Below are 6,000 nucleotides of genomic sequence, written 5' to 3'. Positions count from 1 at the left end.
GACCTTGCACTTGGCCTTGTTGAACCTCATACAATTGGCCTCGGCCCATCGATCCAGCCTGTCCAGGTCCCTCTGCAGAGCCTTCCTACCTTCAAGCAGATCAACACTCCCGCACAACTTGGTGTCATCTGCAAACTTACTGAGGGTGCACTCGATCCCTTTGTCCAGATCATTGATAAAGATGTTAAACAGAACTGGCCCCAACACAGAGCCCTGGGGAACACCGCTTGTGACCGGTCGCCAACTGGAGTAAACTCCATTCACCACCACTCTTTGGGCCCAGCCATCCAGCCAGTTCTTTACCCAGCGAAGAGTACACCCGTCCAAGCCATGAGCAGCCAGTTTCTCCAGGAGAATGCTGTGGGAAACCATGTCAAAGGCTTTACTGAAGTCTAGACAGACGACATCCACAGCCTTCCCCTCATCCACTAGGCGGGTCACCTTGTTGTAGAAGGAGATCAGCTTGGTCAAGTAGGACCTGCCTTTCCTGAACCCATGCTGGCTGGGCTTGATCCCTTGGTTATTCTCTACATGCCGTGTGATAGCACTCAGGATCATCTGCTCCATCAGCTTTCCCGGTACCAAGGTCAGGCTGACAGGCCTGTAGTTCCTCGGGTCCTCCTTCCAGCCCTTCTTGTAGATGGGTGTCACATTCACTAATCTCCAGTCAGCAGGGACCTCCCGAGTTAGCCAGGACTGCTGGTAAATGACGGAAAGTGGCTTGGTGAGCACTTCTGCCAGTTCCTTCAGTACTCTCGTGTGGATCCCAAGAGCTCCCTAAAGCGAGCGCATTGCAGAGGCCACGCTTTCTGTTCCCAGGGTGTGAGAGTTGGAGGCTGGGAGAGGTGAGCTTCCCATGGCACTCCTTTCATTATATATTCTGGCTAGTACAGATGGGATTGGATAAAGCACATACGCATCACTCTCATCCTGCTCAGGTGCAGAAGTATAAGGTTTTTCCCATGATACAACAGGAAATAATCTGGAGAGAAGAAAGGAACAAATCCTGAATTGCCAACAAAACAGCCAGTTCTTCAGGAGATTTGACACGGAGGATAATCATCTGAGCATATCCAGTGCTTTAAACTGTCTTAAATTGAACAAAATATCAGGCTTAGGCACTTTGACAGGCTTCCTTTAAAATCTATGACAGTAGACTTGAATGCATCCACTATGTCGCTCAGATTTTGGTAGACAGATCCTGCAGCAGCAGCCGTGAGAGACACCGTCCTCAGCCCAGAGAAGCTGAATTTCAGAAATGTTGCTTTCCTCAGTGATAGCAAGGGCAGAGGGCATTGTCAGGCAGGGTCAGCTCAGAGACCATTTTCATTTAAGCCTTCTGTGAAGCAGTGACCATCAATGACGACACATTCACCATCTGTGCAAACACTGATTTTCACCTGCAATACTCTTCAGAGGCAGTGTTTGAATGACCTGACTTGAGAAACACATTTGCTTGACTGCCCCTTCTGATTTCCACAGCAGTCTGTTCTCTGGAGTCTCAGTTGTACGGCAGCTCACTTTTAGCTGGGTTTTATTTTGATGTTGTAATGAGGGGAGGAAAACCCAGTGTGATACAGATATGTTATATAGACTGAGTGAGAAATATCTTTATTTGCTGAAGATGTGTGTTATTTCAGGATATTTTCATTTAGTCTGATAAAAATGGCATTTCTATAGAAACAATTGATAAAACAAACAACAAAGAGGAAATCCCATGCTAACTGTCAAAAGCCAACATAATGTTTGGCAGATGCATTGCTAGAGATGAGTAAATACTCGGCTGGTTTGGGCTTTTAAAGTACACAACCCTTCCCCCTCACTTACATGGTTAAATCAATTCACATTGAGCATGGATGCGTGCTTTTTATTGGTGAGCAAGTAGAGGTTTGATTTAAAATATCCCTGCTTCACCTAGTCCCAGGGATGCCCAGCAGCCTTTGCGTGGTGAGGTGTTACTGCTGCAGAGTCCCAGGGTTCCACCCCAAAAGTAGACCAGAGCTGCAGAAAAAGCCACCCAAAGCTCTGTGGGTGGATCTCTGAGGATATTCAGACACACACACCGTCTCTGCTCACCTATCCTGTTCTCCCACCAGCAAGAAAGCGGCCATTGATTGCTCACAATCCAGTTTTGCTCTCATGCACGCACATTTCTTTAAGAATATGTGTAGTTTTTTTACTACCACAGAGAGTCCCGATGTGCTGTGCATGACACTGCTGTGTGTACGTCCCTGCTTTGCTGGCGCAGGGCTCTCACTCTTCCAGTTGGATTCTTGCAGATGTTGGTGTTGATATGCAGTGCAACCGCTCCTTTGAGGTATGATATATTACCATTCCTTCTGAGTTCAATGCTTATTCCCTTGCAAAGTTGAACCTTTAGCACAGGTGACAACGTACTACTGAACATTTTGTCCTACCAGACTGAACTCTTTTTTACAAGGGAACACAAGTAAGGACTTGTATCTTGGACCTATCCCATATTATCATCTGTTCTCCATTCCTAAGGAGACCTGCGTGCTGCCCACCACCCTGCTCTCCAGCTACTCTGTTCTCGACTTCAGTTTCTGTCTTCTGGCATCAAACCACTAGGATTACCATCTGCTTGGTCACCAGCTTCTTAGGCAACTCATCCTAATATTTATCATCTCTGTAACACACATAATACTATTGTGTTTATGGATTTACCATTTCTGATCCCACCAAGGCCACTGCCATATTGTCTTTGTCGTTCTGATCCCTTTGCTTTTATAATCCAGTGAGAAAGCATTTGGCTGTGGGCTCTCATGCTTCTCTCTGCTTTGGAAGACCAAAACCATCCTCCAGAAAGTCACGTGAAACTATTTGCTTGTGGCGGGCTAGAAGAAGGGAATGAGGGACATTGTCAGGGCTCGTGACAAGACTGATGACCTTTTAAAATCTCATAAAATAGCTCTCCTTATGTGAGGAATGCTTGAGTTCACCTCCAGTGACTCTTAGAGATGCTCTGGTGGGAATTTCTTTGCTAGAATAGCTTCGCAGATCCAGGCAAGTGTGTTGGTACTTATAATTTACAGGATAAATATGAAGACGCACAAGCATGATTTATTGATAGAGCATAAGCTATATATAGTGCCTTTAACTGTATTATTAAAACTGGAGGTAAATAATTAATGAAATGAAGAAAAGATACATAAAACTCTGGCAGTTTTGATGGGAAGCATTCCTGTCTTGCAGTAATTAAACCTGAATATATTCCGAGTATATTTTTATATCTTTCTGACAAAAAAGATTATTTGCTCACTACACATGCATGAAGTCTAAGAGACACTGAGTGTGGCCACAGAACCTGTGCAGCCAGCGTGAGAGAAATCAGGGAGGAAAAATGCTTATGGCTGTCAGGCTTGAATGCCACCCTGCGCTCAGGATAGGATTACTGTCTGTGGGTATTGACCAGTTCTGCCTGGTTGACCCTCAGATTAGTTTCAGATTAGATATAACTCCAATAACACGTGTTGGTTTTGCTAAGTTCAATGCTGACCCTTCACATGGGAAGTATTACAGAAAGGTACAGGCTTACTTCAGCAGAAAGCAAGAGGCAAAGTTAACGTTTTTTACGGTTAGAATCAGAGGACTACTCAAGCAAAGCAAAATTCAGCTAGCAATTGGTTATGTCTCCATAGGCACCTCTCCTGGGTTTAAGAGGAAAAGATGATGGGCACACCACCCCAAAGAATCATAACTCAAACAGGCCCTTTCATGATTCAGGCCATCTAGTTTACTGAATTGACTGTTAAAGACACATAGGGTCAAATATCCTGTAACACCTTTAGGGTATCTTTTTTCACTGGATGAATAGTCATTTATTTACACCATTTCCATCCTAACAACATTGGTAAGGTCAAAGTGACCATACAACTAGTTATTAAATTCCTTGGAGTCAGAACAGCTCAACCTCATAAGCAGTTGTCACTCTAAACAGTCCCAATACTTAACCTAAACACATTCCGACGCAACCAGGTCCAAGGCCTCTCTGCCTTATTGTCCAGGTAAAAGAACCCAAATGTCTTCATCAGGGTCCACGGAAAATCGTTCCCAAGTTCAGCACCAGCAAAGCCTCAGAGTGCGAGAGGTCTTCTACTTGCAAAAATCAATGGTGCTCTCTTGTCCGGTCTGAAGACAAACAGTGCAATAAACTAAAATCCTGGTTCCACCTTCTGCCTCAAGCACAGGCATAATCCATTGATTTCAATAGATTTTGGAGCAGTCCTACATGATCAAGAGTCCCAGAGCCACCAGCAATGTTGGGTGGTTCCACAAAGGAGTAGAAACTGCTGCTCTTGAGGTTTAACTGCAAGAAACTCGAACAATTATTTCGAAGTGTTTCTTGCATCCCAAACCAGCAGAAACTGGGAATGACAAAATTAAGTGGCAGATGGTGGTGGTAGGGTAACAGCTGATTTCAGTGAAATGGAGAATCGGACATCACATTTCTCAGCAGTCACTGCTATTCCTGAAGTAGGTTTGACTTTAATTTGATTCCAGTTCCTTCAGGGAGTGCAAAGCAGAGCTCCACCAGCTGATGAACTGCAGTCTGGCAGGGCAGCATCAGAGAAGCACTCCAAACACTCTTGAGGCTCTCTTCTGAGAATCTCCAAATGTAATTAAGAGCAGCTCTATTTATTCCTCCTGCTAGGGGCACCTATAAGCACCAGATACAATAGTAGCAGCTGCTCAAACACCTGTGCCAGAATCAGGTGGTAGAAAAATGTCCACTCATAAGGTTAGAATCGGGGTTACTCTTGGCTACTTAGTCAGTTGGTCTAATGGGGCATCTTCAAGTGATTTTGGTGGTTCCTACTTCACGAAGTGCACAGTGCACTCAGCAACTTCATGGTCTCAGGAACACAGTTGCTCATCAGAAGACACACAACTGAGGGAGACATTTTCTGCCCAGCATTTTCACTGAGAATTTCTATTTTGTGTGAGTTCATCACGGCCCTGGTTCCCTGACACTGTGGTTAAGACTGGCTGACTGTTGACAAGATGAAGGTTTATATTAATTTCTATAGATTTAAGTGCTTTCAATGCTCATAACAAATAAAACTTGTTTCTGGCTGTAATTTTGCGCTAGTATCATAGCTTTCTGAAGCGATAAAAAGAACACTGAGATTCAATAGATGAAAATGTGCTGTATTTCGTACAGCATTAAGGCACCTGTGGCGAGTCCTTCTCAAACAGTGAGCCCACCTGGTCCAGTCCAAGCTCTTTTATCTCTGTCTGTACTCATGCCCACAGAATATATCTCTCGGGTGAAACGGCTGAAATGCAACCAAGCACTAAAACTAATGACCAATATTAAAACCAATGCTTCTGCAAGTTATGACAGCTTTCCAACACTTTTTAATAAAGCTTGGCATACATAATAAACGAATAATCAGACATGAATAATAAATTACAGCTATGTTTATACAGCTTTATGTATCTGGTCTCCAGAAATAACCTCAGTCTCAGGCACATCAACACCCTCTAATAATGAAACGGCACAGATCATCCATTTACATAAAGGTATTTCTCCGTGTGCAGGTACACGCTATTGGATGCAGGTGCCCTCTATTTAGATCCAACAAAAACGCCTGGGACAACCTGCACTTGGAGTGCACAAGCCAAGAGCAAACTTGGGGAGGTAGTTCGGCGGCGAGACTTTCTTTCACGAGGACCAAGCCGCCAGTGGCACCGGGCAGCCTCCCCACGCCTTCTCCACAGCCAGCGGGAGAGCCGGCACAGGACCTGCCTCAGAGTCACCGCGGGACCGCGCCTACTGTGCCGCTGCACGCACCCACCCCGCGGGGGAACCCCGGGCGAAACCCCTGAGGGGAGGGAAAATGGCACCGCCCCGCCCTCGTCGGCGGAGAGGTGGTGGCAAGCGCGGACGGAAGTGACGGTTTGCCGGGCGGAAGTAGCTGCTGCCGGGCAGGGCGGAAGTGCTGGCGGTGAGCGGCGCGGGCCGAGAGCAGGTGGGTC

At 45.8% G+C, this 6,000-nt stretch overlaps 1 protein-coding gene across 3 annotated transcripts in view; it reads left to right on the top strand.

The window, feature by feature from the left end:
- Window positions 1–5,934: 5,934 nt before the first annotated feature.
- RPAP1 (RNA polymerase II associated protein 1) overlaps window positions 5,935–6,000 on the top strand; it is a 43,700-nt gene continuing 43,634 nt past the window's right edge. The window contains exon 1 of one of the 3 annotated variants that reach the window (XR_012775910.1): window positions 5,935–5,993. The gene's annotated coding sequence lies outside the window, so the exon portion shown is untranslated. The remainder of the gene's footprint in view (window positions 5,994–6,000) is intronic. The other 2 variants (XM_075502749.1, XM_075502746.1) reach the window with 2 other exon arrangements.

This window comes from Mycteria americana, chromosome 5, assembly GCF_035582795.1.
Source record: "Mycteria americana isolate JAX WOST 10 ecotype Jacksonville Zoo and Gardens chromosome 5, USCA_MyAme_1.0, whole genome shotgun sequence".
Lineage (NCBI taxonomy): Eukaryota > Metazoa > Chordata > Aves > Ciconiiformes > Ciconiidae > Mycteria > Mycteria americana.
This window is presented reverse-complemented; position numbering and strand designations above follow the sequence as displayed.